The 12605-nt window shown below is 38.7% G+C and overlaps 1 pseudogene; it reads left to right on the top strand.

The window, feature by feature from the left end:
- Positions 1–837: 837 nt before the first annotated feature.
- Positions 838–2018, top strand: LOC112612066 (annotated as a pseudogene).
- Positions 2019–12605: the final 10587 nt, after the last annotated feature.

The following is a 12605-nucleotide window of genomic DNA, read 5'->3' as shown; positions in this document are numbered from 1 at the left end:
AAGAGGAAAGAAATATGAAAAGCAACTCAACAAAGACAGGTTTTTTGGAGAATAAACCTGAGAGAGGCTTCTGGTCAATTTTGGTCAGGAGCAGTCTCTCTTAAAGACTAAGGGTATTTATTGGTCTTATCACAGGCTTGGAATGTTTCTCTGTTGGGGAGAAGTCTATTGCAGGGTTGGAATATCTCTAGTCAGAGGGAAGGTTATCTTGGGGCTAACATCTATAGCCAGAGCAGAGGTTATCTTGGGGCTGGCATGTCTCTGGTTGAGGAGGGGTTTATCTTATGGTTGGAATGTTTCTGGTCGGAGATGTTATTTGCGGTTTATGGTCATGCTGATCTTAGCCATCAGGCTGATGCCTTTTGGATTTAGGCAGTTTTTGATCAAGGTGAACTTTAAAATGATGGTGCTTGTCCAAGATGGTGATGCTCCTGCTTTGTCAAAATTCTTAGCTAAGAGGACTTTATTTCATTGAAATATGTTTCATGGAATTTGGTTGACATTTAAGTTTCTCTGATTTACCTGGAATATTGAAATCTTTATGAATCCAAATTGAGTATTATAAATAAACAATCTTTTCCTAAAAACCTTTGTGAGGCACAATAAAGTTCATAAAATTTGTTATAATATGAAAGAAATGTGTTAAGCATGTTCACAATAATAACTCTGAACACAGCATTCTCAGTTCCCAGTATTCAACCTGAGTCACTCAGGGGAAATTGATATCTCTGTAAAGGGGAGGGAGGGAAAGGTGCTGAGCCTTTTGGCACTACCCACAGGGGGGTCCATATGATGTTATTCTGGATTCCTGTCATAACTTAAAGGGAAACTCTCACAATGTCTGGAGCCCTTGATGTCCTGCAAATAAAGGAGGAGGATGTCCTTAAGTTCCTTGCAGCAGGAATCCACTTAGGTGGCACCAATCTTAACTTCCAAATGGAACTGTACATCCATAAAAGGAAAAGTGATGGCATCTACATCATAAATCTGAAGAGGACCTGGGAGAAGCTTCTGCTGGAAGCTCGTGCCATTGTTGCCATTGAAAACCCCACTGAAGTCTGTGTCATATCCTCCAGGAATACAGGCCAGTGGGCTGTGCTGAAGTTTGCCGCTGCCACTGGAGCCAATCCAAGTGCTGGCCACTTCACTCCTGGAACCTTCACTAACCAGAGCTAGGCAGGCTTCTGGGAACCATGGCTTCTTGTGGTTACTGAACTCAGGGCTGAACACCAGTCTCTCATGCAGGCACCTTATGTTAACCTACCTACCATTGCTCTGTGTAACACAGATCCTCCTCTGCACTATGTGGACATTGCCATTCCATGCAACAACAAGGGATCTCACTCAGTGGGTTTGATGTGGTGGATGATGGCCTGGGAAATTCTACAAATATGTGGCACCACTTCCCATGAACACCCATGGGAAGTCATGCCTGATCTCTACATCTACAGAAATACTGAAGAGATTAAAAAAGAAGAACAGGGCCAGACACGGTGGTGCATGCCTGTAATCCCAGCACTTTGGGAGGCCGAAGCAGGTGAATCATGAGGTCAGGAGATCAAGACCATCCTGGCTAGGATGGTGAAACCTAAAATCTGAAGGAGGAGTTTTTACTCTGCTAAAAATACAAAAAATTAGCTGGGCATGATGGCAGGTGCCTATAGTCCCAGCTACTCAGGAAGCTGAGGTAGGATAATGGTGAGCCAAGATTGCGCCACTGCATTCCAGCCTGGGTGACAGTGCAAGACTCCATCTCAAAAAAACAAAAAGAGCAGGCTGCTGCTGGAAAGGCTGTGACCAAGGAGAAATTTCAGTGTGAATGGACTTCTCTAGCTGCTGAGTTCACTGCTACTCAGCCTGAGGTTGCAGACTGGTCTGAAGGCATGCAGGTGCCCTCTGTGCCTATCCAGCAGTTCCCTACTGAAGACTGGAGCACTCAGCCTGCAATGGAAGACTGGTCTGCAGCTCCCACTGCTCAGACAACTGAATGGGTAGGAGCAGCCACTGGATGGTCCTAAGCTGCTCTTGCACAGGCTCTTAAGCAGCATGGAAATAAAGTTGATCTAAAATAGACATCAGTTTCTAAAAGTTGTACTCATTCATTTTGGTTTTGTATTCCAGATGAAAAATACCTAGGGTTGTATACCAAAGGATAATAATAAATACATGTCTTGACATGAGTTGTACTTCTAAAGCCCACTGTAGATAAAGAATATTGTTTTTCAAAAAAGAAAAGAAATAACAAGGCGCTGAGCAGAAGTTCACCACATTGCACATAAATGCTTTCCATGTGCACCTATTAGAATGTTGATTTAATTGAGTTGTCATTTGCATGGCTAGATACTTATCGAATCTAGTCATACTATTTTTTTTTGGTCAGTTAATGACATCGTTTTGTTACCTGTTAGTATTATACAATTATTTGCTTGACTAAAATACAAAACTTTTTATTAATTTACTCTAAATTGAGAGAGTAGATTTGCAATCTTCAATCTTTTGAGGTTAAAGCAAATCGGAGAAGAGCAATGTGTGTATGTAGAATGCATTTTCCTGCCTATCAAAATTCTTGTATTGCCTTGTAACCCTAAGAAGCCACCTAAATCCATTAGCCAGAATTTTAGATTTTAAGTGGTCAAGAACGTAATCATTTGGCAAAGCCACAATTTTGTCTTTGCTTCTTGTTAGTAATCTAGCCATTTTAAAAAGCAGGACAATTATGCCAAGCCATTGAAAAAATGTGGTTTTGATAAATTTTATTCCATTCTAAATGTTTTCTCTAATTACTACTTTTATCATGTTAATCTAAGAGAAACTATCTGCCTGACTGTTCATGAATTCAAGACATATTCATATTAAGGTGTTTAAAGTTCAGTATTGTATGACAATATAGTAGAATCTTCTAAAATTAACATTTATTGTTATAAACATCCATATTAATAAATTTATTATATAAATTCATTATGTTTTCAAGGTTTTTCAGTTATGAAAACAAATAATAAGATATGCTTTTTCACAATAAATTTAATTCTAGGAGGTTACCCACTGGTCTCCATGTTATTTCTGTAATGTATAGGGCAAAACTGGGCCTCCAGAATGGTGCACATATGCTCATTTAATCAGTACAAGAATGAGTGTAGACTTCTTGGCAGGCTATTGTTATCCCAGAGGCTAATCATTCACTATGACTTAGTAAATGTTGCTCCATCATATCAGTGAGCCCTTTCAACCAGGCTGTGTTTTTCCTCTCATTGGTGTGCTCATGTTGTGGTCTCCCCTGTTTATATTAAGCTTTCCAGATAAGAGGTGATTATTTCTTGCATAAAAGGGACCCCCCCCCCCCCCTTTTTTTTTTTTTTACCCGTCATGGTATCCTTTTTCTCTTCCTACTGGAAGCATCATATGAAAGGCAGGAATTCTGGCAATATACAAATAGATTTCCTGCCATATGGTCACCATAAGCAGTTTACAAATTGGTCGACCTAGAAGTCACTTACTTCCAGGTCAGCAGGGGTGTTTTTCTATCATGTGTCTTTTTCTTTTAAAGGCACCTCTGATTAAGTTTAGTCCAATGAGGATTATCTCCCTATTGATGAACACAGAGTCAACACATTAGTAACCTAATTTCATAAGTAATTTTCCACCGCAGTGAGATACTTGTTTTTTACACTTCAGAGGTGAAGATTACACAGCAGGTGTGCAACAGACTGAAAATCCAGGTGATCATCTTAGAATTTTGCCTACCCACCTGAATAGACATTTAAAGTAGTCTTGTAGTTTCATTTGTTATCTAAGTAAAGAAAGATATCATCTACAAATAATAATTGACTATCTTTCCATTTTATTCATAAAAATTATTAACATCTTTTATCTAGCTTAAATTATTTCTATTTTAAGTACCATTTTATACATTTACACACACGTAACAATGACAATTTATCCAATTATTCAATTTGTATTAGTTTTTATGAAAAGTAAGTGTTAAAAGTAATTTTGTCTTATCTGTTTGAAAGATTTTTATGGTTGTACTCAAAAGAGTTATCTCTGGAGACAAAGTTGCCTGTATTTTAATATGGGCTTTGCTATTGTGAGTGAGTCGTTTCTCTCAGTGGCTCTGTTTCTTCCACTGTGAAATAAAGATAATTAATATACTTATGTTATTAAATTACTGTCAAAATTAAATTTATTAACACATACAATGTTATGGTTGGTGCTTGGTACAAATGAGCTATAATTAACAAAATATTTATATGCTAAATTACAATGATACATGCTTTAACAAAGAAATATTTTCTCATAACACACTAGTTTTTCAACCAAAGAATAAATATATATTTATAAAAATATATTAATATTATTATATTTAATTTTTAATTTAGTTATATTTAATATTTAATTTTTAAAAAGTTTTTGTATACGTTTTGGTATAGATACACCATGGAACACTAGTTAACCGTAACAATGAATAAATCCTATCATTTAAAACAATATAGATAAATTTTGAAGACATTATACTAGATGAAATAAGCCTGACTCAAAAAGACAAATACTGCATGATCTTATTTATATGTAGAATCAAATAAAGTTTAACTCAAAAAAGTAGAAAATGAACTACTGGTTACGAGAGGTTAGGTGTGGTGGGAAGTAAACAGGAAGTTGTTGATCAAATGGTACAAAGTTTCAAAAAGACAGGATAAGTAGGTTTTGAGATCTACTGCACAGCAGCATGATGATAGTAAATCATAAAGTACTATATTTTTTAAAAAACAGTAAATTTCCAATGTATCTTAAGAAATGATTGATAAGTGAGTTGATATGTTATAAAACCTGACTTAATCATATTATATAATATGCATATGTTAAAACCACATTTTACCTCATACATTTATACAACTCTTATTTGCCAATCAAAAATACTATCAATGGCTCACGTTTGTAATCCCAGCACTTTGGGAGCCCAAGGCAGGTGGATGACCTGAGGTCAGGAGTTGGAGACCAGCCTGGCCAACATGGCAAAACCCCATCTCTTCTAAAAATGCAAAAATTAGCCTGGTGTGGTGGCAGGCACCTAAACTCCCAGTTGCTTGGGAGGCTGAGTCAGGACAATCACTTGAATCCAGTAGACAGAGGTTGCAGTGAACTGAGATTATGCCATTGCCGTCCAGCCTGGGCGATAGAGTGAGATTCCATCTCAAAAAAAAAAAAAAAAAAAAGAGAGAGAGAGGCTGGGTGTGGTGGCTCATGCCTGTAATCCCAGCACTTTGGGAGGCTGAAGTGGGCAGGTCACCTGAGGTCAGGAATTCAAGACCAGCCTGGCCAACATGGTGAAACCCTGTTTCTACTAAAAATACAAAAATTGGCTGGGTGTGGTAGTGGGAGCCTGTATTCCCAGCTACTCAGGAGGCTGAGGCAGGGAGAATTGCTTGAATATGGGAGGTGAAAGTTGCAGTGAACTGAGATCATGCACTCCAGCTTGGGTGACAGAGCAAGACTCTATAAAAAAAAAAAAAAAAAATTTAAGAACTTGGGCCAGAGAATAAATCCTTTGTTCATTTTTAAATTTCAGGAAACATTTACATATTTCTTTTCCTGTGACTTGCTCATGTAAGTAAACTTTTAATATCATGAATGATCTGAACCCAACACTCAGAAATAAAGCATGCTGATTTTTAATGATCCAAATAATATCTTAAAAAACAGAATCTAAAAAAACAGTTTAGAGTAAAATTCTCTCTAAATTTCTAAATAAATGATTTTCTTCATTTGTTAGAGAAAAAATGTATTTGAATATATATTTTCAAACTACATTTTAATGTATCAAATGAAAATGAATAAGAAATATATTAAACAAGTAGATACACAATTTGCTTCATTCTCTAATGAATAAAACTGACAACCACTCACCATTTAAGTGCTTCTTTATCCATTTTCTGGAATGCTAAAGAGTAGTACTCAATGATAAATCTTTTAAAAATATTTATATCCATTCTGTATGTGAATATATGGGAATTTGCCAAGGATAGTATTAAAAAAACATTCAACTACTATTATAGCCCCAGACGGACAAATTAGAAGGAACATGGGTTAAAAACCAGTGCTATGGCCATCCTGTTTTCAGGCTTAACATTTGTCATGATCTAACAGAATCAGCAAATAAAAGCTACTAAATATCCTGTACACTTGTTATGTGCTGGGCATTTTTTCTGACACCTTTATTTGCATTAATTGCTTTAATTTAACCAAAACCTTATGATTTAGGCACTATTATTCTCATAGTACTGCTTTAGGGCCAAGCACAGAGAGGCAAGAAACTATATTTAGGTCATACAGCCTGTAAGTGAGAGAGCTGGCACCAAGGGAGGAGACCACCCCTCGTATTGTCTTATGCCCAATTTCTGCCTCCAAAGAAAAGTAGAAACTAAAAGGCAGAAATGAAATCCACAGGCAGACAGCCCATTGCTGTGCCCTGGGCCTAGTTGAAGATCAATCCGTGACCTAACCAGTCATGATAGCTATAGATTCCAGACATTGTATGTAAAAGCACTGTGAAAATCCCTGTCCTGTTCTGTTCCATTCTTCTGATTACCAGCGCATGCAGCCCCCAGTCATGTACCCTCTGCTTGCTCAATGGATCATGACCCTCTCACATGGACCCCCTTAGAGTTGTAAGCCCTTAAAATGGATAGAAATGGCTCACTTGTGGAGCTTGGTTGTTGGAGATATGAGTCTTGCTAAAGCTCCTGGCCAAAAAAAGCCCTTCCTTCTTTAACTCAGTGTCTGAGGGGTTTGTCTGCAGCTTGTCTTGCTACATTTCTTGGTTCACTGACTGGGAAGTGAAATGATTAATGGATGGTTGAGGCAGCCCCTTAGGCAGCTTAGGCCTGCCTTGTGGAGCATCCCTGCAGGGGACTCCAGCCAGGTTGAGTGACATGGATCCTCAGAGCGCTCCCAGGTAGGCAATTGCCCCGGTGGAATGCCTCACCATAGCAGTGTGTGGCAGGCCTCCATGGAGGATCAATGCAGTGGCTGAACACTGGGAAGGAACTGGCACTTGGAGTCCAGACATCTGAAACTTGGTAAGACTAGTCTGTGGAACTTGTCCACTCCATTTGAGTGGAAGCGTGGCCTTATTGTCCATGGCGTGCCTGTATCAGCACTGGTTTTTGTTTTTGACTTGACTTGGATTGCTTGATGCTTTGTTTTTGGTTTTGCCTGGCTTGGATTTCTGGATGCTCTGATTTTGGTTTTGATTCTGGTTTGGTGTAAACTTTAAAAGTGTGTGTGTGCCCTTTTAACTCTTCTTTGTTTTGTGGTGTGCGTGTGGTGTGAGTGTGGTGTTTTGTCTCAAAGAAGCATGGGTCAGGCACAAAGTAAGCCCACCCCACTAGGAACTATGTTGAAAAATTTCAAGAAAGCATGTAAGGGAGATTACTGTGTTACTGTGACACCAGGAAATCTTAGAACATTGTGTGAAATAGACTGGTTAGCATTAGAGGTGGGTTGACCATCAGAATGAAGCCTGTACAGGTCGCTTGTTTCAAAGGTATGGCACAAGGTATCCTGTAAGCCAGGCCACCCAGACCAGTTCCCGTACATAGACATTTGCTCACAGATGATTTTAGACCTCCCCACTCCCCAAAGTGGTTGAGAGAACAGCACCATAAGCGGCTGGCAGAGGCAAGGAAAGACCAGCAGAGAGAGAAAGAGGAAGAGAGAGAGACAAAGAGGGAGCTAAGGAAAGAGAGAAAGAGAGAAAGAGAGAGGCAGAGAGAGACAGAGACAGAGACAAAAGGAAAGTCAAAGAGAAAAAGAGATGAATATCAAAGAGACAAAGAAAGAAAGAGACATATACAGGTAGTTAAGAAAAAAAACAGTGTACCATATTCCTTTAAAAGCCGAGTTAAATTTAAAAGCTATAATTGGTAATTAAAGATATTCTCTGTAACCCTATAACACTCCAATATCACTTTGTTGTCAGTGTAAACAAGGGAGTATCCTGAAAGCACTGAGGCCACTGAAAACCTGTGTAGCCTTCCTATCAAAAAATCTTAACCTACGAATCTGTGGATGGCCCAAATGCATTCAATATGTAGTGGCAACTGCTTTGCTAACAGAAGAAAGTAGAAATATAACTTTTAGAGGAAACCTCATTGTGAGCACACCTCACCAGTTCAGAAGTATCTTAAAACAAACAAACAAACAAAAAAAGTTGATTTAATGTTAACCACTGAAAACTCCCTTACCTCAGCAGGTTTCCTAACAGGCGATCTAAATCTTAATTACCATACAAAGGTCCGACCAGACGTAGGAGGAACTCCCTTCGGGACAGAATGATATATGGTTCCTTCCAGGTAATTAAAGAAAAAAAAAAGCCATCTATACCAATTCTAAGTTAATTTGGACTTAACAAGGTCTTATTAATAGCAAAGGATAATTGAAATCCCAAACTTATAAAAGAAGTTCGTTTTGGAAAAGAATGGTTATCATCTTTGAAAAAAAAGGTGGGGGGGCAGAATTTATGTAAAAATAATGTTATATGGTAAATTCTTGTCCTGAAACAAATTAACTTTTTGTTTAAAGAAAGAAATGTTTGTAATAAGTCAGAAAGTTGAGCTATGCCAAAGAATTGTCTGCAAAAGTCATGAAAGAGAAAAATGTTTAAAAAAATTTTATGTAAGAAATGTATAATTTAAAAGTAATAAGGCCTCCTAAGTACTATTGAAGAAACAGTTTATGTGCAAGGTGTATAGGGAAAGTAAAATATACCTTTGGTGAAAGGATTATAAAGAGACATAAGATTATGGATTTTTACCTATATTAAAAGACTAAAAATTGTTTTGAAGGTTTAAGCAACTTTTGAAATGTTAATTGTAAAGAAAATTCTGTGTGTAAACATATTAGCTACAGTTAAATGGGTGTTTTTCTGTGAACTGGACATTAAAGTATAAACACAATGAGTTTTTCTTAAAGCACTAACCTACTCTTTAACAAAAATTATAAAAGGTTAAAAAGAGTCTATAAAAATCGTACTTTATGGTCTGACATTAAAAATTGAATAAATATGTCAACAAAGTTTTATTAAAACTAAGTTTAACATTAATAGCACACTAATATAAAGGTGAAATTTAGCTTATCTGGTATAAAAATTATACAGGAAGCATTGTCAAATATAAAATGGTGTTTGGCTTCTTCAGTCTAAAATCTAATAAAAAAATGGGTGCTAAAGGAAATTTCTCAGTAGAAAGGCACCAAGGACCATAAAGTCCACTGCTGATGTCCCTACATTTAAAACAAAAGCTCAATTTCTTAAAAATTATATACCTGGTTTATCTTCCACTTTCCTTTCCCTCAAAATTAAAAGTCTTTTAGCACATGTACCACCTCTAGAATTTCTGATAAACTAGCACCAGCCTGAAGATCACATTCTTATCGAAAGGTGGAAAAAAAAGGAAACTCGAGCCAACCTAGGAAGGACCCTACCTTGTGCTGCTAACCACCGAGACTGCTGTTCATACAGTGAAAAAAGGATGGGCTCATCATACCCAAGTCAAGAAAGCACCACCCCCTCCAGAGTCATGGGCCATAGTCCCAGGGAAAAATCCTACCAAACTAAAGCTAAGAAACATTTAACTCTTTCATCTATTCTATTACTCTTTCTTCTTTCCTCACTCTATTGCTGACCATCTGGTTGTTAACATAACCAAGTAAATTTGGCCTCAAACTATTGCATTTAATGTTTGCCTTGTGGGGACTTTCCAAGTCAAAGACAGCTCTCTACTTCAGAAAAGTACCTCTGTCAATCCTGACTCTCCTCAGACTGGGCATTAGTAAATTAGTACCATTTAATCTGGGGAAATTTCGATAAAGACTCCAGTGTCATCCAGGATTCTTGCCCCCCAATGTAGGGACTTTATACTGTAGTTGGTCCACCATTCTGTGGACCACTAAAGAGCAAGGATGGAATTCCCTAACTGGTTTTTATAATTTCCTAAAATCAAACATTCATTTTAATAGAGGATCATAGAAGTTAAAGACTTAAAACAAACCTTGGCAGCAATTAAGATAGGATACCAAGATGCAAATGACTGGTTGAAATGGATCAAGTATTCCATCTGTATGTTAAACTAAAGCAATTGTTATGCTTGTGTGCATGGCAGGCCAGAGGCCCAGATTGTCCCCTTTCCACTAGGGTGGTCCTCTGGTCGACTAGGCATGGGCTGCATGGTAGCCCTTCTCCAGGATTCTACAGCCTGGAGTAACAAGTCGTGCCAAGCTCTCTCTCTGCTATATTCCGAAGTCCAGTACCCTGCGGGTCAAGCCCCAAGGGCCATTTAGCTTCCATCTCCCAACACTAAGTTCACTTCATGTCTCTCATGACAGGGAGGAAACTTATCGTTCCTTGGAGACCTGAAGGGATGCAGTGAGCTTAAGAATTTCCAAGAGCTTATCAATCAGTCAGCCCTTGTTCACCTCTGAGTGGCTGTGTGGTGGTATTGTGGTGGATCTTTACTGGGCACTCTGCCAAATAACTGGAGTGGCACTTATACTTTAGTCCAACTGGCTGTTCCTTTCACCCTGGCATTTCATCAACCAGAAGGAGGAAAAACAAGACATCATAAAGCAAGAAAAGTCCCTTATGGGTCTTTTGACTCTCATATCCATTTAGATGCAATTGGAGTCCCACGGGGAATACCGAATCAATTTAAAGGTTAAAGTCAAATAACAGCAGGATTTGCATCAACATTTTGGTGGGTGACAGTTAATAAAAATGTAGATTGAATAAACTACATGTATTACAGCCAACAGCAACAAGCTTTTCATGAGTTAAAAGAAAATCTCATGTCAACCCCAGCCCTGGGGTGACCTGACCTGATGAAACCATTTATATCCTATGTGTCAGAAAGAGAAAAAAATGACAGCTGGAGTTTTAACCCAGACTGTGGGGCCCTGGTGAAGGCCAGCGGCCTATCTCTCAAAACAACTAGACGGGGTTTCCAAAGGCTGGCCCCCATGTCTGAGGGCTCTGGCAGAAACGCCCCTGTTAGCACAAGAAGCAGATAAACTAACCCTTGGGCAAAACCTGACTATAAAGGCCCCCCATTCTGTGGTAACTTTAATAACTACCACAGGACATCATTGGTTAACAAATGCTAGATTAACCGAGTACCAAAGCTTGCTATGTGAAAATTCCCACATAACCATTGAAGTTTGCAACACCCTAAACCCCGCCCCCTTGCTCCCGGTATCAGAGAGCCCAGGTGAACATAACTGTGTAGACGTGTTGGACTCAGTTTATTCTAGTATGCCTAACCACCAACACCATCCTTGAACATCAGTAGACTGGGACCTGTACGTGGACGGGAGCAGCTTCTCCAACCCCTGCAAAGTGACTCTGAAGAAGACGACAAGCCCTGCTCCAGTCACACCCAGAAGCTGACTGGTCCACACACAGCTGAAGCATGAGAAACCACATCACAGGACTCATTTTCCTTAAAATTTGCACTTTTACAGTAAGGACTTCAACTGACCTTCCTCATACTGAGGACTCTTCCCAGTGTATACATCAAGTCACTTAGGTAGGACAAAAGGTTGCTAAGATCCTATTATTTTATGGTTATTATAAGTGTACTGGAACTCTAAAAAGAACTTGTTTGTATAATGTTATTCTATACAAGGTATGTAGCCCAGGAAATGACCTACCTGCTGTGTGTTATGACCCATCTGAGCCTCCCATGACCACAGTTTTTAAAATAAGATTAAGGACTGAGGACTGGTGTGGGAAAATGAACAATATGAGTAAAGTCTTAGCCAAAACAGAAGGAAAAGGGGTGCCCAAAGAAGTCACATTGAAATTTGATGTCTGTACTGTCATTAATAGTAATGTTAGGAATAGGATATGGTTCTCTTAATTTAAAAAAAGAGGCTATATGGCAGAAAATAAGTACATTTGCCATGAATTAGGACTGTGTGGAAATATATGTGGATACTGGTCTTGTGTCATTTAGGCTACTTGGGTAAAAAATGGAAAGAATCCTGTCCACCTTCAGAAAGGGAAAAGTGGCCCTTCCTGTACCAGTGGTAAGTGTAACCCCTTAGAACTAGTAATAACCAACCCCCTTAATCCTCACTGGTAAAAAGAGGAACGTGTACACCTAGAACCTGATGGAGCTGAACTGGATCCTCAAGTAAATATCTTGGTTTGAGGAGCTTATAAATACTCTCCTGAGCCAGTATTTCAAACCTTCTATGATGAACTGAATGTGCCAGCACCAGAAATTCCAGGAAAAACAAGAATTTTGATTTTGCAGTTAGACGAGCATGTAGCCCAGTCTCTCAATGTCACTTCATGTTACCTATGTGGAGGAACTGTAATGGGAGATCGATGGCCATGGGAAGCCTGAGAATTAGAACCTACAGACCCAGTTCCTGATAAATTCCTAGCTCAAAAGAATCACCCTGATAACTTCTGGGTCCTAAAAGCCTCAATCATTAGACAATACTGTATAGCAAGAGTGGGGAAGGACTTCACCCTTCCTGTGGGAAGACTCAGCTGCCTTGGGCAAAAACTGTATAATAGTACTACAAAAACAGCCATCTAGTATAGTTCA

Source organism: Theropithecus gelada, chromosome 19, assembly GCF_003255815.1.
Source record: "Theropithecus gelada isolate Dixy chromosome 19, Tgel_1.0, whole genome shotgun sequence".
Classification (NCBI taxonomy): domain Eukaryota; kingdom Metazoa; phylum Chordata; class Mammalia; order Primates; family Cercopithecidae; genus Theropithecus; species Theropithecus gelada.
This window is presented reverse-complemented; position numbering and strand designations above follow the sequence as displayed.